Below are 24,948 nucleotides of genomic sequence, written 5' to 3' on the forward strand. Positions count from 1 at the left end.
GCTTCAGTTTCATTATCCATGAAAGGAGTGTAGTGATACTTGTCAATATAAAGAGAAATCACCGGTGTTAAGAGTCTAGAAATGAGCCCAGATCACATTAGCACTCCATCCATATCAATCTCATTTTCTCACCCTTTCCTTTGCTCCCATCAACTCTGTGTTTCTATAAACAGTAAATACATACCACTCTTGTCTGCAGGACCATCCGTTGATCCAGTCATCATAATGATAGGTATTCAGAGTTAAACCAAACTAAAAGAGACATTGCTTTTGCCAAACCAACTCATTCTATGTTTCCTAATTGTTTTGTTTTATAAATTTACATAGAATAAAATTAACTCTTCATGGTAGACAGCTCTATAGGTTTTTTAAATTATAAATTTATTTATTTTATTTTATTATCTATTTTTGCTGCGTTGGGTCTTCGTTGCTGTGTGTGGGCTTTCTCTAGTTGTGGTGAGCGGGGGCTACTCTTCGTTGTGGTGCGTGGGCTTCTCATTGTGGTGGCTTCTCTTGTTGCGGAGCATGGGCTCGAGAAGCGCGGGCTTCAGTAGTTGTGGCACATGGGCTCAGTAGTTGTGGCTTGGGGGCTCTAGAGCACAGGCTCAGTAGTTGTGGCGCACAGGGCTTAGTTGTTCCTTGGCATGTGGGATCTTCCCGGACCAGGGCTCGAACCCATGTCCCCTGCATTGGCAGGTGGATTCTTAACCACTGTGCCACCAGGGAAGCCCCAGCTCTATAGGTTTTGATAAATGCATAGAATCACGTATCCACCACCCCATGCAAGATACAGATGCGTTCCTCACCCCAAATACTTTCCTCATGTTGTCCCTGTGGTCATATGCTCTCCAGCCTTAAATTCTGACAACCACTGGTCTGTCTTCTGTTCCCATAATTTCATCTTTTCCAGAATGTCATATAAAAGTTGTATGGACATCAGTTTTCATTTATCTTTGGTAAATACTTAGAGGGGGGTTGGTGGGTCTTATGGTCACTGTATGTTTGACTTTACACAAAACCACTAAATTGTTTACCAAAGTGGTGCCTTCGTTTTGCAGTCTCCCCAGCAATGTAGGAGGAGCCCAGTTGCCCTTCATCTTCATCAACGCTGTGTAATATCAGGTCGATGTTATGCGTGTAAGTGTAAAGTCTAGTGCAATCTCATTGTGGTTTTAATTTGCATTTAATGAATAATGTTGAACATCTTTTCATGTGTTCATTTGTCAGGCATATATCCTCTTTGGCGAGTGTCTATTGAAAGTTTTGCCTGTTTTCTAATTGAATTTGTTTCTATTGTTGAGTTTTTAGAAGTTCTGTATATATTCTGCATATAAGTGCATTGTCAATTACGATTTGCAAATATTTTTTCCAGTCTGTAGCTTATCTTTTTTATTCTCTGAATAAAATTGTTTAGATAGCAAAAGAGTTAAAATTTGGAAATGTCCTATGTATTATTTTTAAAAAGTTCAATGGATCATCCTTCAGAGTTTTACAGAGGAATTCTCTGCTTAATCCAAATCACAGATATTTTATCATTTCTTTTTCCAGAAGTTTCATAGTTTAACAGTTTATCTGTATATGTATGACCCATTTTGAGTTATTTTATATAAGACGTGAGGAATAGGCTGAAGTTCTTTTTTTCCCAAATAGATGTCTAATTTCTCCACTACTATTGTTGAAAAGACTCTTCTTTTTTCTTTGAATTGTTTTTGCACCTTTGCCAAAAATATAGACTATATTAATGTGGACATATATTTCTGAGCTCTATTCTGTTCCATTGATCTTTGTGTCCATTCTTTCACTAATTCCATGCCATCTTGATTATTACATCTTTATAATAAGATTTTAAACGAGGTAGTATGAGTCCTGCAACTTTGTAACTTTTCAATGTAAATTGTACCTTGCCACATAAATTTTAAAATCAGATTTTTTATAGCTACAAAAAAGCCTGCCAGGATTTTGATTAGGATTGCATTGAATCTACAGATTTCCCCAGCTATATTGACCCACGACATTTTTTATGGAGCTGTACCGTCCCCGATCCTGGTCATTCATGCATGATCACATCCCTTTGTTCTGTTTCCACAGCCACCAGCAATAAGCTCCCTCCCTCCACCCCTTCCCCTCCGTGTCTTCCATTTGCATTTTCCAGTATTAGTTATAATTAGAATAGAGTGAGCAAAGGATTCACCTGGCCCCATACATAGCTCAGGACAGAAAGACCATAAAGAACACAAAAGTAAAGTGACATGAAACTTAGTAACCTCTATGGCTAACTCATTACCGATCCAGCCAAAATACTCCCTAAATATGGCAGCTTAAGTCTACATAAAACCTAACTGACCCAAGCACATGTTCAATAGTGATTTCCTCAAGTTACAAAATCCAGCAAGTAGCCCTGCTTAAGACTCAGCTTAATGCATTCAGTGATGGGTGCTGCTGTCTGGTATCAGACCACCACTCCAGATGGCTGTAGCTTTGACAGGTAGATTTGCCAGTGCTTGGAAGTAGCCCCAGCTCTTTTCTTTGGGGCCACAGTTACTTGATGACCATCTATGATGAGATAAAACATATAAATGCAGTAGGAATATGTCCTGGCCCAGCATTAAAGTGGAACAAACCCTTTAGAGGGGAGCGATGCAAAAAACTACCTTAAATATGATAAATCATAAGATGCAAACCAAGACAATTATAACAGAAGAAGAATGTCTGTTATTTTAACCCAGGCCCATTAGGTCCCTTTGGTAACAGAGCCCTGGTGAAGTGCACAGAGGTCTGTTTTCTTCTCACTGCTCCTTACTCACCCTAGAAAGAAGCCTCTTCACATTTTTTTTAACTTTTTATTTTATATTGAAGTATAGTTGATTAACAATGTTGTGTTAATTTCATGTGTACAGCAAAGTGATTCAGATCTACATATACGTGTATCTATTCTTTTTCAAATTCTTTTCCCATTTAGGTTGCTACATAATACTGAGCAGAATTCCCTGTGTTGTACAGGAGGTCCTTGTAGCAGTGATTATCTTTAATGTTGCACGAAACAAGGAAGAGATGATGGAAAAATGGAGGGATTTACCCCTGAGGGCTGCAGTATGAGCTGTGAGGTGGAGGGAGGCCCAGGGGAAGGCTAAGCAGGCATGTGAGGTTGCCAAGAGACCTCAGTGAACCGAATAACCAGGTGACTTGCCAACATCTGTCCTGTGTCTTCAAATCAAACTTGCAGATCCAGAATTAAACACAGAAACAAACAAACCAACATAGATTTTATGAGTAGACCCAGATAAATGAAACTGTTTCTAATAGACTACACATGTTCTATTTATAATGGTGGAGAAGTTGCTTTTCCAACCAAGATATTTTGCGTGTATGCCCTTTCTGCAGGGCATTCTCTTTCTGTAGCAATTTTCTCATCAGCATTTTAGTCATGAGGCATTTGCTTGTTGAGCCTGAAATCTAAGCAGAAAGAGGTAGTCTTGAAAGATATGTGAACAAGGCTGTGGGTTTTTTTTTAAATAGATCTTTATTGGAGTATAATTGCTTCACAATACTGTGTTAATTTCTGTTGCACAACAAAGTGAATCAGCCATATGCATACACATGTCCCCATATCTCCTCCCTCTTGAGCCTCCCTCCCATCCTCCCTATCCCACCCCTCTAGGTCATCACAAAGCACCGAGCCGATCTCCCTGTGCTATGATGCTGCTTCCCACCAGTCAACTATCATCCTGATACCAAAACCAGAAAAAGATATCACCAAAAAAGAAAATTATAGACCAGTAACACTGATGAAAATAGATGCAAAAATCCTGAACAAAATACTAGCAAACAGAATCCAACAGCACATTAAAAGGATCATATACCATGATCAAGTGGGATTTATCCCAGGGATGCAAGGATTCTTCAATATATGCAAATTAATCAATATGATGCACCACATTAACAAATTAAGGAATAAAGACCATACAATCATCTCAATAGATTCAGAAAAAGGCTGTGATTATTGACTTAGTAAATCATCTTGTTTTCACTGTTTCTCTGTCCTGCTCGGTGCTGGACACACATGATCAAAGATTGCTTATTAAAGTTCTTTATTACATTTACATTACATTTTTATTTTTTATTGAAGTATACTTGATTTACAATGTTGTGTTAATTTCTGCTGTATAGCACAGTGATTCAGCTGTATATATATATTATTTTTCATATTCTTTTCCATTATGGTTTATCACAGGAAATTGAATAGAGTTCCCTGTGTTCTACAGTAGGACCTTGTTGTTTATCCATTCTCTATATAATAGTTTGCATCTGCTAATCCCAGACTCCCAATCCATCCCTCCCCACCCCTCCCCACTGGCAACCACATGTCCATTCTCTATACATTTACATTTTATTGATAACCCTTCCTCTTTCTGGTGACTTATATCTGCCTTTAGATTACATTAAAAACATAAGATTATCTAACTTTCAGGCACTTCCTTACAGGCCTTAGGCACTAGCATCTCCTGGCTATATTGCCCAGGGTTGCCAGCCTTATGATTATTTCCCCAATAATCATTCATTTGTGGCTCCTGGATATCTTAGTTGCCCCAGAGAATCCAACCGAATACTTCAGGCAATGGTCAAGAACATGCACATTATGATATATTAAGTCATTTGTTTATTCATTTAATCTATATTTAATGAGTATTAAGTATCAGAAACTGGGTGATGCAAGAATGAATAAACAGTGGGCCTAACTTAAAGATGATCGCCTATCAGCTCTCAAATCTCAAGGATCTGAATTCCTCTTGGCTATAGCTTCCTGTAAATATGACCTAGCTTAATCACTGTTCTTGTATTCATTCACAGCAGGAGTTTAGAAGCTAAATTCCTAACATCAACTTTGGTACACTTTCCTTCAACTCTTAATATATTCATCATAGATAGGAATCGAATTTCTTTTCTGAGGATTTGGTCTTTAGATGTTAGACATTCTCTTTGAGGATAGATTACACTTTTTCTATTTATTTCTTCTGTATAGATCACCTTGTAGCTAATCATGCAGCCTCAAATGGTATTCTGTAGCTAGGAAGTCTACTAAATTACTTTGGAGAAATATCTTGCCAAGGGAGAGTATTTGGAAACAAGGCTAAAAGCGTAAGTTGGGGCCTGGCCTTGGAGAAGACTCAATGACAAGCTATTGACCCCAAATTTATTTAATAGACAATACAGAACTAATCAAAGTTGTTTTTTTTTTTTTAGAAAACTGATAATCAAAATGAAGTGTATAGCAAGATTAATCTGATGAAAGTATGTAGTTTTGATTTTTGTATAGGAGAGACTATAATTCAGGGAAATTGAAAGTTAAAAGACTATTCCAAAAGTAAAGGGATGGTAATTATATTAGGATAATCTCCATCATCATGGAAATAAAAAAAATTAATGTAAAAATATCAGGACAAAAAGTATTTCCTGACTGAACAAATGATCAGTTAATTCAGTCAATGCGTTAACCATCCCTCCTTCATTTCATTTCCTGAAGGGGTTAAAGTTCACTCTTTGTGGAGGTCTAAGAACCTAGGATTTCAGGCTGATTCTCTTTAAAAAATTTTTTTTTAAATTTATTTTAATTTTTTTATTGAAGTAGAGTTGATTTGTAATGTTGTGTTAGTTTCAGATATACAGCAAAGTGATTCAGTTATACATGTACATGTATTCATTCTTTTTCAGATTCTTTTCCCTTATGGTTTGTTGCAGGATATTGAATATAGTTCCCTGTGCTATACAGTAGGCCCTTGTTGGTTATCTATTTTATATATGGTAGTGTGTATATCTGATCCTCAATAGTGAGTGACTGAGACAATGAGATCTCAGTGGATGTGATTTTCTCCTCTTTGCCCTCACTAGCAACATGATGATACTGAGGCACAGGAAACAAGTGAGTAATCGTCTGTGTACGACGACACTATAGAACTCAGATAATTAAGCTTGAAATGCAAAGTTTATTTCTATCTCAGCAGGTTGCCAGGACAAATATACGAGCACCAAAGAGAGTGAAGGAAATAATCTTTTAGATATTTTTTCACAAATAGACACACTCTAGATTTTTGATTGTGAGAAGAAGAAAGATGAAAATTAAGAATAGAGCACAAAGTGTAAATGATTAAAACAGTTAACATCCAGCTCTGGAATTAGCCCATTCTGACTAATCATATAAAGTCCATTTGCAATGAAGTCTAGGTAATGCCTAACTTCTCACACCATAGTGAATGGGAGTGTTTGAAATCGCAATTAACTGACTAATTTAATTTCTAACACTGCTATTACATTTTCTTTTTGCGTGGCCTGAGTTTAAATTATTAATACACTTGCAATTTGTTTCTTACACTTTTCTTTTTATGAACAAATGTGCTCTGGTTTTGGCAAGGGCTAATGAACTTAGTGCATTAGATGTTTTATGAGTTTATTTCATAATATTTTGAACTCTTGATATCCCATGTCCCATTTTGCTAGGCACATATTCTCTTTCTTTTTAGATTTACAAGGACAATCAAAGTGCATATTGAATCTTAATCGCCAGTGTATAAAGGATCATTGGTTGTCCAGGAAGCCTTTTATTTCTTTTCTATCCTTGCAATTACTTCTTCTCCCCAAATACTGTTTTCTAAAATGCTAATGTAGCCATGTGTGACATGATGGGATCTTAATACCTCAAGAACAGTGGCTCAGATCACTTTTCAGGGGCTCAGGGAAAGCGTAGAAGACAGTGTTTGGTGTCTTTTCGGAGGGCAGTGAGAGGAAGTTTGTAAGGCTGAGGCTGGGAGGAGAAAGAATTAACAGGCCAGGGGCCAGGATCTATTTGCTCCCCAGTGAGAAATGAAAAGAAAATAGACAAAACTAAAACCAGAACCCAGAAGAACCTCTCCCATTTGATGTCAGAATTTAGTGCAGTAAAGAAAACCCTACACCTAGAGTCCAGCTGAAAATTCTTTAACATTGACAGAAGCTCTCTCCACCTGGCACTACACATCTGTTTAAAAATTAAAGCAATCCTTAAAATTGACATTTCCAAATAACTTTAGAGTTAGCAAAATGCAGACAAAATGTTTTTTCTATTTTTTCTCACTTTTGTTAAGACACAGACACACAAGCACACACACAGCTTTTTGTGTTGTGTATTTTTCTAACTTTTCAATTCCCATAACTGAACACTTCCGTGCTAAGTATACCAATCACACATGTTGATAACTAAATACTTGACATATTTAATTAGACATACATGCAAGCACACACACACATGTATAGACACACACACACATGCTAAGAAAGAAGTGGTTCTTTTGCTTGATTTTTAGGAATTGTCAGAAAGATCCCTTTCTAGATGGTAATGAGAATTGAAATAGAAGCAGAAGTGGTTGATTTCAACTAATCTGTGAAACGTAAATTTTAAACTCCTTTACAGTGGACCTCCGGAGAAGCAAGGTGGTATGACTAATAAGTTATCAATGGGAATTATGAAAAAATGACCTGTAGCAGTCAAAATTATGAGGCAGCCTCTAATCCACCCCTCAGAAACCTTGTAAGTAAATGTCATGTTTGACAAAGTAGTTCATGTTGAGAAACACCATCTGTGAGGAATATCAGAGACTAGGAGGAGATGTCATGCTTGATAAAGCTGGTAATGCTGATGTCCATCAGAAGAGCAAACTAATATTTCAAAAGCTCAGGGAAAAGAGTCGAGAGAAAAAAAATGAGTTTGAAGAAAGCACCTGAGACCATTGCTAATGAAAACAGGCACATGAGAAGCATAGGAGACCAAGCATAGTATAAAAATGTTTCCTATCCAAGTAAGCTATTTGTATCTCTGTTATGAGACCATACCTCCTAATATTTAATATTTCCTCTCTGCTTCCAGTTAACATCTTGATTTGCCCTTTGACACTCATTAAATATTGTTTCCATTGACATACTAATATACAATAGCCTTGGAGATTAGAAAAATAGGAAGCTAACAAGCTTCATTCCTCTGTTCTGGTCACACTGTTAGCATTCAATTCAATACATAAGTTTTGAGGGAGTTTTCTGTTTTCTCTGGCAGGCTCTGTGCTGGGCAACTCAGACACTGCGTGTCCTTAGAGAGCTTGCAATCTAGCACAGTTACACATGGGAAATGATCTCTCATGACAACCCAGTACTGTCAATTCACACAATAAGCATATGCAATCAGCAGTGTCTGTGCAGGAGAGCATGGAGGTTGGAATGCTACCAAGACTTCATGAAAGCTGTATTGTGAAGGATGAATGGTAGTTCATCAGGTAACAAGAACTTAGAACATTCATCAACTTCCATAAAGGTACTTTCATTTCTACATTTCCCTGAAACCCCAGACAAGTTCCACTAACAACCTTCATCAATGCATTGTGCCCTTGTAGTCATCTGCAAAACAAACGTGTTAATATTCAGCTGTCTGCACTTAACTACAAATTCCACGTTGGTGGTGGCAACTGTCTTATTCACCATTTTATCTACAGTAATTATGACAAATTCACTTAGTTCAAAATTGGTTCACTGACAAACTGTTCTAGAAGACCCTTGGTTATTTCACCCTGTACAGGTCTCCTGATACTCACTCTATAATTAATGTTCTTTTCTTTACTCAAAAAAAAAAAAAAAAAAAAGGTGAAAAAGACAAACTATGTTTATTAAGAAAGCGGTACTCAGATGTGTCTGTTCCACTCTTTGGAAAATGAATTCCTTCATGAAACTTTATGAAATTCTTCAATACATGAAACATGCAACGCTTGCAGAGTTCCTGCAAAAAGGCAAAAAAAAAAACTTGCCTCAATATGCTTTTGCTCAGTATTTCCTGAAGCTACAAGGATGAACAGGAACCCCGGCTCTCAATGTATCAATACCACAAATGATTTATTGTAGTTTTGAGTAGAATTTAACAAAGCCAACTATTTCTGCCCAAAGATAGGTTATCAAATGGGTTGAGCTAACCTCTTCCCTTTGAAGCATTTTCTCCTGTTTGAAAGAAAACTCTTCTGCCTTGTTTCTCTCCACAACTGGGAGTTGAGAACTGCTCAGACTTTTGGGAAACACAGCCAAAGCCCTCACAAAGCAAAAGGCTAGAACATGTCAGGAGAAGGCTGAATTTAGTGTAAGTATTTTTTGATTGCTCCTGAATATCATTTCATAAAGGTCAGAGGGCAATAGCTATGCACCTAACCTCCTGCTGAAATCCCTCTGTCATAAAATTGCTTTTCATTTCTTATTTTAAAAGAATCCAAATGAAATTTGGCCAGGATTTTGGCCAAAACTTAAAACTTTGGGTAAGTACATAAGGATTAGTAAATAAAGAAAACATAATTAAAGTAATCAGTACTATTTTCTGGATGCTTTCTATGTACCAGACAATATGTTGGCCTTGAAAGGACAGCATTTATCCTCACCAAGTTCCATTCAGCGATGTGAGAAATTGTAGGTACCATACTGGGTTGAGAAGTGTGTGCTATGTTCAAAGATGGGTAGAGTGTTGATAATCTCTACAAAATGTACTGAAATACATGACAAATACAATCGTAAAAACCCAGCATTGGCACATATAGCTGTTTGAAAATAGTTTTCTGGAATTAGGAAGAGGAAGAAAGAAATAAAATTACAACCTCCCTACGGTGTGATCATGGATGACTTAAATACAACTAAAAGGTGAGCATCTACTGTAGTACAATGTAAGACCAATTTTACCTTTTCGAAGGCAAACATGCCAACACCAATATTAGGCTTCATCTTTTAATAAGTTGTTATTTCTAAGTATCTTGCCGATGTATATGTGTCTATTAGAAATAGGATAAAATTCACAATGGACTGGCCCCCATGAGATAGGATTCTCATGCCCTTGTCTTCATTTTTTATTATGATTCCCCCTTTTTACTGCTTTGCTTTCTTCACTGCTCCTTTCCCACTTCTGAAGGAAAGTAGAGAGTGGTTAGATGGTTTTGATCTTAAGTATTGTTTCTAGGGCAGTGTTTGATGTTTGACCCAGGAAGTAACCAGAAGTGGGGAGATCTATTTTTGCTTCAGCATGGAATACACAAGGGACTCGTACAGCTAAAGGGGTTTAAAGTGCCTCCTGCTCATCACATCTCACAGGGTTTATCGACCCACTGAGAGCCCAGCTCACAAAGAGAACAAAGACATAGGCAGGTGATGGAGGAGAGAAGGAGGCAGAGAGTTGGTACCATTGACCAAAGAAGAGGAAGTTGGCATCACACAGAGCACACGTGAGAAAAACAAGGACGTCACACAAAATCAGTTAAGGCTCATGTTCAGGCACTGCACATGAGGAAAACTAAAACCTTTTACTTATAAATAGTAAAGGCTAAGAACAAAGAGATGGACATATAAAATGGCCAGAGCATGTAAGCAATGCATCTTTAAAAGGTATGTTAACCTGTATTTATTCAATATGGGATTGTTGCACATTAAATGTTTTCTCTGGATCCAGTCTGGTGCTTCAGACACTTCTCTCCTAGTCACCAATGCCTCAATTTAAGCAGTGTGTGTTCTGTGGCTTATTTTTTCAGAAACCTATTCAATTTTAGGGATTATCCTGATGAACTCTATCTGGCTATCACTCTTTTCTCTAAAGATAATTATTATCTAATTATTATATAGCTAGCTTTTGGGGGGACTATCGTTTCTTTAAGAAAACCTTCAAAATGTGGAGAAACCAAACATTTTAAACGTCATTCCATCATCTTCAAGCTTCCATCTGTTCTTCTGGGAAGTTAGTTGTCATTTCATTGTTGATTTTTAAAATACGGTGTTTTTTTTATTCAGATACTTTTAAGATGTTAATTTCTCAATGACTTTCTTCAGTTTTATTACAATGTGCCTAATTATGTATTCTTTCTCTGTATGTTTATCCTATTTGGCTTAGAAGCAAATATCTTGGTATCTTTTATCAGCTTTTGAAAATTCTTGGCTGTTATCTCTTAAAATGTTTCTGCCCTCATCTTTCTTTCTTGCTCCTATCTTTTTGAGAACGTAATTATATCCCTTTAAGATTTTTTCACACTCGCCCAGATGTGTTTTCCATTTTCTCTCAGTATTTCAGTTTCAATAATTTCCTGTGAATCTATCTTTTACCTACTACTCGTCTATTCCATTGCGTCCAATCTGCTATTATACTCATCTAGTACAGTCTTAAAGTACTGACTTATTTATTCTTTTTTATTTTTATTGTTTTGGCCACACTGCACAGCTTGCAGGATCTTAGTTCCCTAACCAGAGATTGAACCTGCACCCTCAGCAGTGAAAGCGTGGAGTCCTAACCACTGGACCACCAGGGAATTCCCCTGACATTTAATCCTAGGATTTCCATTTTTTCTCTTTGTATAGATTGCAATTCTCTATTCAAGATATCAATTATTCCCTGTATTTTATATCAGTTGTAGTTCTATTAAAGTATACATGATAACTCCAGTATCTAGATCACTTGTGACTCTATGTCTATTGTCTGTTTTTCCTTTTGGTCCTGTTATTTGATGTAGCTGTTTTTTGTTTGTTTAGTTAATTGTTTAGTGAACCTGGACATTTGGACTGAAAAATTGCAGGGGTTCCAAAACCTCAGTAGCTTCTGGTACATAGTTTGAATAGGGGGTTTATCATATTTATCTAATTAGGGCTTGAGTTAGTAAACAAAGTTTATCAGTCTTCATATGGGCAGAGCGATTTCTTTTTCTTCCTTACTCCTGAGATTTATACCAGGTTCCTGATCTCCAGTTTTCATCTCCCTAGCACTGTGAGACTGCCAAAAGCCCCACTAATCTCCTCAGTCACCTTAGTCTTTGCTTTCTCCATAGGTTCTCTATCTCTTGCCTTGGGCTGCTTCTGAAACAGCGTAAAAGATTGTGCTCATTTCAGTATAGAAATATCTTCTGTTCCATATAAAGATAAAAGCTTGACTCCTCAAGTTATGGCTCTCATGATAGTTCCTCTATGCCTTCAAATAGATTTTTTTTGGTATTTCATCCAGATTTCATAATTGTTTTCAGCAAGTAATTGTTATTCCACAAGCTAACTTGTCTTAGCCAGAACATGTAGTCTGCATGTGTATTTTTATGCCTAGCTGTACACTAATTTTACAAAAATAATTCACTGGAAATCATTTTTTGTTTTTGTTTCTAATTTTTCAGTTGCCCACATTCCTACACTTGTTTCTAACAGTATCTTACAGAGATTTGGAGGTTCAGTTTGTAGATAGATGTGGGTGGTATCAATGTAGGGCTGTTTCTTTACGTGTTGCTTTCACAGGAAACAAAATGTTCATTCAAAAGACAGTATAGTTTTGGATACCTGAATTCAGAGTCTAAAATATTCTAAATTTGCCATTTTTACCCCAGCTTAATACTTCAGCATATATGCTTGCATATCTATATTTGTTACTTTTAGAATCACTTCTCCTATGATTTGCATCTCAGTATTTAAAGATGCTATTTTAGATTTTAGATTTTTTGTTTTATGGAGGTGGAAAGGTGGAAGGATCTGAAGATTTAGAATACCATACTATTGTAGAAAAGTCTGAGATGTGTAGAGATGCCTGAATCTCAAACTAATTCTCCAAGGTCCCCCAAACCCTGGAATATCAAAATGAGAGTTAAACCCCAGGATTCCCACATACCTCCTTCCTATCTTTTACTTCGTCTTTATGACAGTGAAGGAAGTAGAAGCAAGTACAGGTTTTGCATAAGTCTGAAATGGGATGGATAGAACATGTTTCAAATTCCTGCCACATGGTTTACTTCAATTGGTTAATAGCTTGAGAATATTGCCATGTCAAAACCTGGGTCTCGCTTTTATCCAGAGGCCATTAGAAGAGGTGGAATCTGGAAAGATTTGGACAAAAGACACTGGCCACCCTCCAAGACATAAATGATTATGAGTCTACATCTTGGGGTGGGAATTCCCAGGTCTTAGTAAAGGGGCCTACTGATCAGAACATCCACAGCGAGGTGGTGATTTCACTAAACTAGAAAGTTTTTCTTCATCTTTCTTGCATGAGACCCTTTGTTTGACCACAGATTTCTTCAAAATAAATTGAAGAATCAGATATAAAATAAGTTTCCCATATGGATTGTCTTATAAATGAACTCTCTCCCATTCCAAACACTAGCACAATAAATATACCAAACAAAAATAAAACTAGTTTTTTTAGTCTTTTCTTACTATCCCTTAACTGCAGCTTCCAGAATAATACTAAGTAATATTGGAATAATCACACTTCTTGATAGATTCCTATATGTGATGGGAACTCCTTTGCTTTTATGCCTTCAATTATGAGATGAAATGTTGGTTCAAGACAGACAGTCTTTATTATGTGAACAGCATATTCTTATGACATCTGTTTTCAGCTTTTACCAGAAATAGTTGTTGCACTTTTTTAAGGGTCTGCTTATTCTCTAAATTATGACATACATTTTTTTTCCTTCTACTTAATGAACTAATTATAGAAACAGATTTCCTAATATGAAGTTAACCTGAAACTCTCTTTTGGCAAAGTAAATTATAAGTTTAACATACTATTGGATTATATGTATGACAATTTATGTAAGATTATTACATCTATACATGTGTGTGCTCATTCTGTGTTTTTTCTCTTTTGGAAAAATAATTAATATTGTAAAATTAAACAAAAAACTTTCCAAAATGTTCTCTTTTCTAGAAACACGTTTGTAGCATTAGAATGTGTCAACACTAAAAATCTGAAAGAATTCACCATAGGATAATCAAGAATGGATTTTTTATTTTAACTTTTTAACATTTTAAAAACTTATAGTACGTGCATCTTTATGTATTTAGGTTTTCTACTTCTTATGATAATTTTTTAAATTTATTTTGTAACCCAAATATATCTTAGGTCCTGGTCTATGTAATAAAGTCTATGTAAGTCTCTGTAAGTTCAAATTCTGTTTCTAGCATACATTTAGTTTTGGCATCTGATGTATTAATTAACCCCTTTAAGCCTCAGTTCCTTTATCTTTAAAATGAATAGACATAACACAATTATATCATATGGATGTTTGGGGATTAAATAATATAAGGAATGTAAAGCATTAAACAATACCTGGTATCTGGTAAGCATTGACGAACTATTACCGAATTATTGTTACATAAATAGTTTATCTTGACCATCTTGATCAATAGCACCACTGCTCAAATAGGTAGGTAACCCTCAAACAAATAATCTATATCAACATCTGTTTCTCTGCCTTTGACATTCATTAAAAAAAGATTTACTGAGGGCACACTATCCACAAGGTACTGCTGTAGGAATTGTGGATATGGAAGTGACAAAATAAACCCAAAAGAACAAAAAACAAAACATACACACAATCCGTTTTCATGGAGCTTTCATTCTATTAACCATTGCCCTGTTCCACCTACTTTCCTTTTGTCCATTTTCAGCTGATGACACACTTCTTTCTAATACATGCATCCTGTACTTTTAAAAATAAGGATTATATTAATTTTCAGAAGCAAATCACGTTTGCCACTGGTTTTTCAGTGCATTACCCCCCCACCCCCAACTGCCCCTTGAATGCCAGGCCAAGCTTGTATTTTGCAAGTTTGAAGAAAAGACTTGAGGGACTTGATTTGAGATGTGATATGACTAAAGCTGTGGTTTAGGATTTTGTATTTGACAGCAGTGAACAAACAGAATGGGGCAGTGAGGGGAAATAAAGGCAGCCTGAGTCATGAATCAACATGATGGTATAAAAATGCAGGTGAGGAAAGAGAAAGGGAAGACTTGCACATGCAGGCCAAGCAAGTATTGACAGAATATTTATGTCATGATGGGGGAAAGGAAAAGGTAGAAGGAGAATTCATGGCTCCATGAATGTTGATCTAAATAATTGAAAATATTAGAAGTGTTATTAATAGGAATCAGAGATATAAGAGAAATAACTACTTTTGGATGGCGATATTATTTTTTATATATGATGACTTTTAAGTGTTAAAATATCTCCCACAGAAAAGAATTAACTATCAATTTGTTGTTCATAGCTATATTGTCAATGCCTGAGATATGGTATGTGTGAACTGACTGAATGAAAGTTTTGAAATAACTTAAGAAAGCAAGTATAAATTGAAATGCTGTTTGCCTGTCAAAATTCATGTAATTATCATCAAAGAAACTTGACAAACAAAATCTAAATTCAGTTAATAAGTTAATACTCCAAGTATTTGTGATTTGATTTTGATTGTGAGTGATCTGAACATGTGAAAATAGGACACTCTATCAGAAAAGAAAATATTGACAAAGTATTTAAAAGAAAGGTTAGGAAAACATGCAATATTTAAATGAAAATTAATATCTGTAATACACGAATGCTTCTATGAGTCACAAATTTAAATATAAAATAATACAGTAGGAAAAGAGCAAAATAATTTAATACACAATTCATGGAAGAAGAAACACAAATAACCAGTAAGTATATTAAAAAGATGATCAACATTACTAGTGATACCATTTTTGTTTAATATAACAGAACAAGTAGTATATTTATAATAGTGTTAGGGGAAATAGGAATTGTCAAAAATAATATTAGTGGTATTTATAGAATGTTACAATAAATTTTAGGAAAGCAATTTCTCATTATCTGTGTAATTTAAAGTGGCTAAACCATTAAACTCCAAAATTCCACTTCTAAAAATCTGTCCTTTGAAATATTGCAAGATAAGCATACAAGACTATTGATTACAATGTTACTGTTTGTAATAGGAAATAAATCAGAAGAAACTTAAAATCCATCAATATATAAATAGTTAAAAATTGTAGTACTACAACCATATGATATAATGAAATGAAAATAATAAATAAAAAATAGGTGGCTCTTGACACATTGATATAAATCATCTCTAAGATCCATTACATCAATAATGCAAGTTGCTAAGTGCTATGGGTAATATGATCTCATTTATGTCAACATATAAATGTGTACATTCATGTGTGCCTCGTCTGAATGTGTGTCTGTGCAGGTGTGTCAAAGCATTTGTGCGTGTACACCTGCAGAAAAATATCAAGAAAAATATTCAAGAACTGGAAACAGTGGCTACTTCAAGAAAAAAAGGAACAAAAGCTTAGAAAGAGGGGGAAAAATACCCACTTTATGCTTATATTTCTGTACTTAAATACTCTTTGTAAAGACTATATATTACTGTTGGGGAAAAATGAGAGCCTTAAGAGAAAACAAATGAAATAGGTAATCATTTGAAAAGAGATGACTGCAAAACTCTGAGATCAGGAAGCATCGTTTAGTAGAGAGGTAAGATTTTTGTTTCTGCTGTTACCCTTACTGGTAAATACATCATAGCCTGTTATAATGAATGTATTTATACACACTAATGAACAGAATTTCATGTTCCAACAATCTCTGAATAATTTCTTATATAATTCATCAAAATTATGGGAATTAGTTATCTCTTTTCTATCTTGTTGGGAATAATTGTGGCTTCTTTAGGTATTTGATTGTTGCTCTTCGAGGTCTCAGTGAATTAAAAGTGAGAGTTAGATGGGCAGGCTAATCATAACTAAAAATTAGAAGAAAAGTTTAAGCTTAGCCACTAACTTATGTGGAGTGTAGCTTGCTTTACCTATACATTGTGAAGGGAAGACTGATTATATTGCATCCATTTTTTTTAGAATTGCAGATTTAAAGAGTTCTAGAATCTCATCCAATTATAACCTTCTGTAATTTTGCATCTTTAAGTGCAATAGTTCTCTCAAAATGCAAACCGAAACGTAGCTTCTCCAGTCTCAACAGATCATTGTCTTAGTGTGAGTTCCTCCAGAAACAGACTCTGAAAAGGGATTTTAATTGTAGTAGTTTATTTGGGAAATAATCTCAGGAAATTCCAGGAAAGAAGTGGAGCTTGAGACACAGAATAGAAGCAAGCCAAGAAGAGTTTGGTGTGTGATCAAGTCAGTCACTACTGTGGGCACTGGACCTGAGTCCACTGGGGGTGACTTGAGGAAGCTCTGGTGGTTATACATCAACTCCAGGCTCCTCATTGGTCCAGGCCTGTGACTGGCATAATTAACGCTTTGGCACACCTGTCCTGTGCAAAGACCAAGCATACACCCACAGCCAGAGAAAATGCCCCAGGGAGCAGACTTGGCAGCCTTCAGCATGTAGAGATGCTGTGCTCAGGGAAAAAGAGCAATGCACTGAAGCATCACCTATTTTTAACCACTTGCAAGTCCATCCTGTCAGGTCACTTATTTTTGAATGGTAGTCAGTCACAAGTACTTAAAAAAAAAAGTTCTATGACAGCAGTTTCTGTGGGACCAGCTATAGTTCCCGATTGTGCATTTGCTTCCAAAGCTATACAGAGCCCCTTGGCATCCACAGAGCATTGATTCCAGAACGCTCTGTGGATACCAAAATGCTCAAGTCCTTTACAGCTAACCCTCCATATCCGCGGGTTCTGCATCTGTGGGTTCCACCAATCACTGATTCAACCAACAGTTGATTGAACCAGGGAATACTGAGGCTGGGCTATAAATGATTTTCATCCTGTCCCCCCTCTGTCACTCATTCTATATTCCCATCACCCTGGACTACGGTTTCTGCTGGCAAGGTTGCCGGTGCCGTGGAGTGACTCAGAGATTTTTTTCCTGAATGCTTGATCCAAACTCTGTCTCTATCAAACTCTCTCTCTTCATGGTAATAAGGGTCACTGCTGTTCCAGCATAATAACTCCTTCCTTTGCCCACTGGTCCCACAGCATGAAGAGCCCAAGCTGACCAGGCAACAGTCAGAGCATTAGGTATTCGAAGGAGAAGGATGTAACTCATTTAGCACCACCAAGTAGCTTGCTGGTCTTTTGAAGAGTCAGAAGCATCCTGAAGGCTCAGCATCCCTCTCTGCTGCTAATAGGTAACATTGGACCCATTCATTCTCTCTATTACGACCAACACAGCTTTCTTCATAGTCCGTGATGAATCACTGGTCTTGCTTCTGTCCTCAGGGTGAGCTAAGACAGACGATGATTCACATGCACTGTACAAGATATCTTATTCACCTTGTTTTGTGACTTCTCTAGAGTGATGATCTTTGGTGGGCATTGATATGTTTCAAAAATCCACACACTTTACGCCCATAGGCTCAAAGAACTTTATATCTCTGTCTGGAATTCCATTCTTGCTGCTTCCATGCTCCTCTCCATAAGCCAAGACATTTGCCATTGTCCTAGAATCTGTATATATTCTTATCTAAGGCCAATTTTCTCTCCATACCAAGTTGATGACTTAGTGCCAGTGTCAGCAGGCTATGGCCAATGGTCTAACCACCTATTTCTGTAAATGAAATTTCACTAGAAGACAGTTGAACCCATTTGTTTACATCTTGTCTGTAGCCGCTTCCATATTACAAGGCCACAGCTGAGTAGTTATGGAAGAGGCCAAATGGCCCACATACCAAAATATTTTTTATCCGTCTCTTTAAGAAAAAGCTTGCTGACCTTGGACCTAGTATATTGCTAAGATCTCTTTATGTGGAGAGATACCCGGATTGGAACAGTAATCTTCAGCAGTGTATTTTTGGCTGAAATCATATATGTAGCCAATTCATCCATGAATCGGACATATAAGCCCACCTGTGTGAGGTGAGTGAGTGGTGTCAGTACCTCTGAGGTAGGTGACATATGGTCTAAGCTACCTGCTTGTACAGCTTGCTTGCGCTTCCTGTGTGAATCATGTTTTTTATCTTCTGTATTTTACGATGTCTTGACATTTGGGGATTGACCTAAAGAGAGACTGCCCCTCCCAGGGCTAGCTAATTCCCAAAGATAATAACAACATGCCCACAAACACCCTTTTCTTATACAAACCAGCGAATCCTGAGTAACTCTACACGTGCCAAGCCAATATCTCTCCTGCCCTAAATCCCTTAAAGTCAGATATGGACAACTAGAGACCACGCCTACAGCCCCAAGCCTGCTGGAAGTAATCAAACTGGGCAATCCTAACTGATCACTCTGCCCTGCTTTGCCTTTCCCCTGGAAACCAAAATAAAGGTTATAGCCTAGGCTTCCCCCAGGGTCCTGCCTCTGCCTCCCAATCAAAACCTGGTGCTTTCCCCCTGTGCTCCTGCATGATGTGACGTGACCCCTTCTCTTGAGAAATGCACCTAATAAATCCTCTTCCAGTGGCATTGGCCTCTCCAGGTCATCTCTCAGTTACCTTCATAGTTTAAAATCCCACAGGTCCACATACAACACCGTCTGGATCTGCTCAACTTTATTCCTGAAGGTTCAGATTCCAATTTATGGTGGATTTACCGCTACTCTGACCTAAACTTCTCAAGCTCTAACTAAATAGATTGAAGTCATATTCCCATGTTTAATGCGTGCTATATTCAGAACTAGCAGGGGTCTAGCAAGGGCAGGGCCTTTCTCTCTTAGTGTTAAGGAGTATGATGTACAAACTCTTATGCATTAACTTGAACATAGTGTCTTGGCGTTCAGTCTACTAGATACCTAAAATGTCTACTGATGTGACAACCCTTAAAATTTTGGAGGATTTATCTCCCAGCCATGGACACACATACATCTTACTAGGGTCCTTGCCACTTTTATCTCACCGTGCCAATAAAAATAGTGGACCAGTGTAATATTCTAAGGATCAAAGTCCCTTTCCCTTCAGACTATATCGTGACAAAGATATATAACTTTGGGGCAAGAATGTGACTTCTATTTTGCTGTCTAACCTGGGTGAAGGTGACTTGCTTCTGAACCTTCTTCTTGACAGATGTTTTAAATAACAAGTTTACCAAATAAAGTCAGGTAAATAGCTGCATATCAAGTTGTAGAGAGTGTGTTGACCTTTTTCTAGGAAAGATACCATATCCAGCACAGCTGCTTTAGTAGACCTACCACTTAGTTGAGTTTACAGTCCTCTACCATCATCCCTCATGGCCCTTCTGTGTTTTGTAGGCATTAAGCTAGAAGCTTAAATGTGGACATGACAAAGACAACAACCCTTGAACTATTTAGTCCTTGAGGATAGCCCTTATCTGCCATCCCACCATGTTTTTGATTTACCACCTTGGCTGTGGGTATGGGTATTCCCTTTCCCCAGTGTTCAATGGTTCTGGCACATAGCTGTATGTTTCTTGAGTAAAATTTTTGGGGATTTCTATTGGAGTTGCTTGCAGTGATCTTCAGTTCATGGCCTCTGGATCTGAGAACTAACTCAGGTATAGAAACCCAGCCACACCCATACTTTTCCTTTGTATCAATAGTAGGTGATATATACAGTCTCCCCCTCTGTTCCTGATCTGTTGGTTATATAAGTGAAGCAGTTTTGCCAATGGCTGCTCTTTGAATCTCTAGTAATGACCTGGTCCCTGTGAGTCAGTATCTTTTGGGCACATGATATTGCTTAGGTTCAGCTGATCACTAACAGTTTATTGCCATCAAACGGCCTCTGCTCTTAGGACTTCCCTGGCGGTCTAGTGGTTATGACTCTGCACTTCCACTGCAGGGGGTTTGATCCCTGGTCCAGGAACTAAGATCCCACATGCCGCATGGCCAAAAAATTAAAAAAAAAAAAAAAGTGGCCTCTGTCCTCCTAGAATCCTGTCATTCCCAGTGACACAAAGGAGACTATTTCCATAGCAGCATTTGTCGCTTTCCATCTAGGCCTGTGATTGCCTACTCCGAGATCCCCAGCTATGCTAATATACCCTCTGCACCAGCACTTTCTTATTGCTAGTGAAGGGAGAATCCATGGGCCTCCCCAGAATAGGGTCAGGTGGTGGATTCCTTGTTGTTCTATGATAGATCACCTTTAACACAGTTATATGAGCCTCGTTATCCATTTGTCAATATTCTTCTAGGCAATTCTGTCACTTCCACTTCATTTTCAATATACCACCATTTTCTTTAAGCTTTAATAATCCGTGCCAGCAGTGCACTGGGACTTGCTCAGCTATCCTTGCCAGGACATTAAACCCCGAGTTACAGAAAAGTGCCCCATATCAATCAAAGCTCCATTCTCGATCCTTAACATGTCTCTATCACCAGGGTTCAGCAAACTCCAGAATAATTCCTGAACTGTTCTCCTAGTTCCGCCCCTCCCTATTAGACAGTTCCTTAAGGACATTTGTCAATCACGTGTTTCTTCTGGTAGCAGGGGAAGGAAGGCATACTGAAACAAGACCTTAATTATTTTTTTTTTTAAGATTTTTAGAAGTTTCCTGTAATGTCTGAAACATTTATATTAACATATTTCCATACATATTTCCATACAAATACAAATATAAGATTTTTAGAAATTTCATGTAATGTCTGAAACATTTATATTAACATATTTCCATACAAATAACCCAATGAAAGTTTAGTATTAGTTGTTTTGTTTGTTTTTTTATACTGCAGGTTCTTATTAGGCATCAGTTTTATACACATCAGTGTATACATGTCAATCCCAATCGCCCAATTCAGCACACCACCATCCCCACCTCACCACACTTTTCCCCCCTTGGTGTCCATATGTCCATTCTCTACATCTGTGTCTCAACTTCTGCCCTGCAAACTGGCTCATCTGTACCATTTTTCTAGGTTCCACATACATGCATTAATATACGATATTTGTTTTTCTCTTTCTGACTTACTTCACTCTGTATGACAGTCTCTAGATCCATCCACGTCTCAACAAATGACTCAAATTCGTTCCTTTTTATGGCTGAGTAATATTCCATTGTATATATGTACCACAACTTCTTTATCCATTCGTCTGTTGATGGGCATTTAGGTTGCTTCCATGACCTGGCGCATTTAGGTTGCTTCCATGACCTGGCTATTGTAAATAGTGCTGCAATGAACATTCGGGTGCATGTGTCTTTTTGAATTACGGTTTTCTCTGGGTATATGCCCAGTAGTGGGATTGCTGGGCCATATGGTAATTCTATTTTTAGTTTTTTAAGGAACCTCCATATTGTTCTCCATAGTGGCTGTATCAATTTACATTCCCACCAACAGTGCAAGAGGGTTCCCTTTTCTCCACACCCTCTCCAGCATTTGTTGTTTGTAGATTTTCTGATGATGCCCATTCTAACAGGAGTGAGGTGATACCTCATTGTAGTTTTGATTTGCATTTCTCTAATAATTAGTGATGTTGAGCATCTTTTCATGTGCTTCATGGCCGTCTGTATGTCTTCTTTGGAGAAATGTCTATTTAGGTCTTCTGCCCATTTTTGGATTGGGGTGTTTGTTTCTTTGATATTGAGCTGAATGAGCTGTTTATATATTTTGGAGATTAATCCTTTGTCCGTTGATTCATTTGCAAATATTTTCTCCCATTCTGAGGGTTGTCTTTTCGTCTTGTTTATGGTTTCCTTTGCTGTGCAAAAGCTTTGAAGTTTCATTAGGTCCCACTTGTTTATTTTTGTTTTTATTTCCATTACTCTAGGAGGTGGATCAAAAAAGATCTTGCTGTGATTTATGTCAAAGAGTGTTCTTCCTATGTTTTCCTCTAAGAGTTTTATAGTGTCCAGTCTTATATTTAGGTCTCTAATCCATTTTGAGTTTATTTTTGTGTATGGTGTTAGGGATTATTCTAATTTCATTCTTTTACATGTAGCTGTCCAGTTTTCCCAGCACCACTTACTGAAGAGACTGTCTTTTCTCCATTGTATATCTTTGCCTCCTTTGTCATAGATTAGTTGACCATAGGTGCGTGGGTTAATCTCTGGGCTTTCTATCTTGTTCCATTGATCTATGTTTCTGTTTTTGTGCCAGTACCATATTGTCTTGATTACTGTAGCTTTGTAGTATAGTCTGAAGTCAGGGAGTCTGATTCTTCCCACTCCATTTTTTTGCCTCAAGACTGCTTTGGCTATTCGGGGTCTTTTGTGTCTCCATACAAATTTTAAGATGATTTGTTCTAGCTCCATAAGAAATGCCATTGGTAATTTGATAGGGATTGCATTGAATCTGTAGATTGCTTTGGGTAGTATACTCATTTTCACAATGTTGATTCTTCCAATCCAAGAACATGGTATATCTCTCCATCTGTTGGTATCATCTTTAATTTCTTTCATCAGTGTCTTATAGTTTTCTGCATACAGGTCTTTTGTCTCCCTCGGTAGGTTTATTCCTAGGTATTTTATTCTTTTTGTTGCAATGGTAAATGGGAGTGTTTCCATAATTTCTCTTTCAGATTTTTCATCATTAGTGTATAGGAATGCAAGAGATTTCTGTGCATTAATTTTGTAGCCTGCAACGTTACCATATTCATTAATTAGCTCTAGCAGTTTTCTGGTGGCAGTTTTAGGATTCTCTATGTATAGTATCATGTCATCCGCAAACAGTGACAGTTTTACTTCTTCTTTTCCAATTTGTATTCCTTTTATTTCTTTTTCTTCTCTGATTGCCATGGCTAGGACTTCCAGAACTATGTTGAATAATAGTGGTGAGAGTGGACATCCTTGTCTCGTTCCTGATCTTAGAGGAAATGCTTTCAGTTTTTCACCATTGAGAATGATGTTCGCTGTGGGTTTGTCATATATGGCCTTTATTATGTTGAGGTAGGTTCCCTCTATGCCCACTTTCTGGAGAGTTTTTATCATAAATCGGTGTTGAATTTTGTCAAAAGCTTTTTCTACATCTACTGAGATGATCATATGGTTTTTATACTTCAGTTTGTTAATATGGTGTATCACATTGATTGATTTGCATATATTGAAGAATCCTTGCATCCCTGGGATAAATCCCACTTGATCATGGTGTATGATCCTTTTAATGTGTTGTTGGATTCTGTTTGCTAGTATTTTGTTGAGGATTTTTGCATCTATATTCATCAGTGATATTGGTCTGTAATTTTCTTTTTTTGTAGTGTCTTTGTCTGGTTTTGGTATCAGGGTGATGGTGGCCTCATAGAATGAGTTTGGGAGTGTTCCTTCCTCTGCAATTTTTTGGAAGAGTTTGAGAAGGATGGGTGTTAGCTCTTCTCTAAATGTTTGATAGAATTCACCTGTGAAGCCATCTGGTCCTGGACTTTTGTTTGTTGGAAGATTTTTAATCACAGTTTCAATTTCATTACTTGTGATTGGTCTGTTCATATTTTCTGTTTCTTCCTGATTCAGTCTTGGAAGGTTATAGCTTTCTAAGAATTTGTCCATTTCTTCCAGGTTGTCCATTTTATTGGCATAAAGTTGCTTGTAGTAGTCTCTTAGGATGTTTTGTATTTCTGCGGTGTCTGTTGTAACTTCTCCATTTTCATTTCTGATTTTATTGATTTGAGTCCTCTCCCTCTTTTTCTTGATGAGTCTGGCTAATGGCTTATCAATTTTGTTTATCTTCTCAAAGAACCAACTTTTAGTTTTATTGATCTTTGCTATTGTTTTCTTTGTTTCTATTTCATTTATTTCTGCTCTGATCTTTATGATTTCTTTCCTTCTGCTAACTTTGGGTTTTGTTTGTTCTTCTTTCTCTAGTTTCTTTAGGTGTAAGGTTAGATTGTTTACTTGAGATTTTTCTTGTTTCTTTAGGTAGGCTTGTATAGCTATAAACTTCCCTCTTAGAACCGCTTTTGCTGCATCCCATAGGTTTTGGGTCGTCGTGTTTTCATTGTCATTTGTCTCTAGGTATTTTTTTATTTCCTGTTTGATTTCTTCAGTGATCTCTTGGTTATTTAGTAACGTATTGTTTAGCCTCCATGTGTTTGTCTTTTTTACGTTTTTTTCCCTGTAATTCATTTCTAATCTCATAGCGTTTTGGTCAGAAAAGATGCTTGATATGATTTCAATTTTCTTAAATTTACTGAGGCTTGATTTGTGACCCAAGATGTGATCTATCCTGGAGAATGTTCCGTGTGCACTTGAGAAGAACGTGTAATCTGCCGTTTTTGGATGGAATGTCCTATATATATCAATTAAATCTATCTGGTCTATTGTGTCA

This window comes from Balaenoptera acutorostrata, chromosome 8, assembly GCF_949987535.1.
Source record: "Balaenoptera acutorostrata chromosome 8, mBalAcu1.1, whole genome shotgun sequence".
Classification (NCBI taxonomy): Eukaryota; Metazoa; Chordata; class Mammalia; order Artiodactyla; family Balaenopteridae; genus Balaenoptera; species Balaenoptera acutorostrata.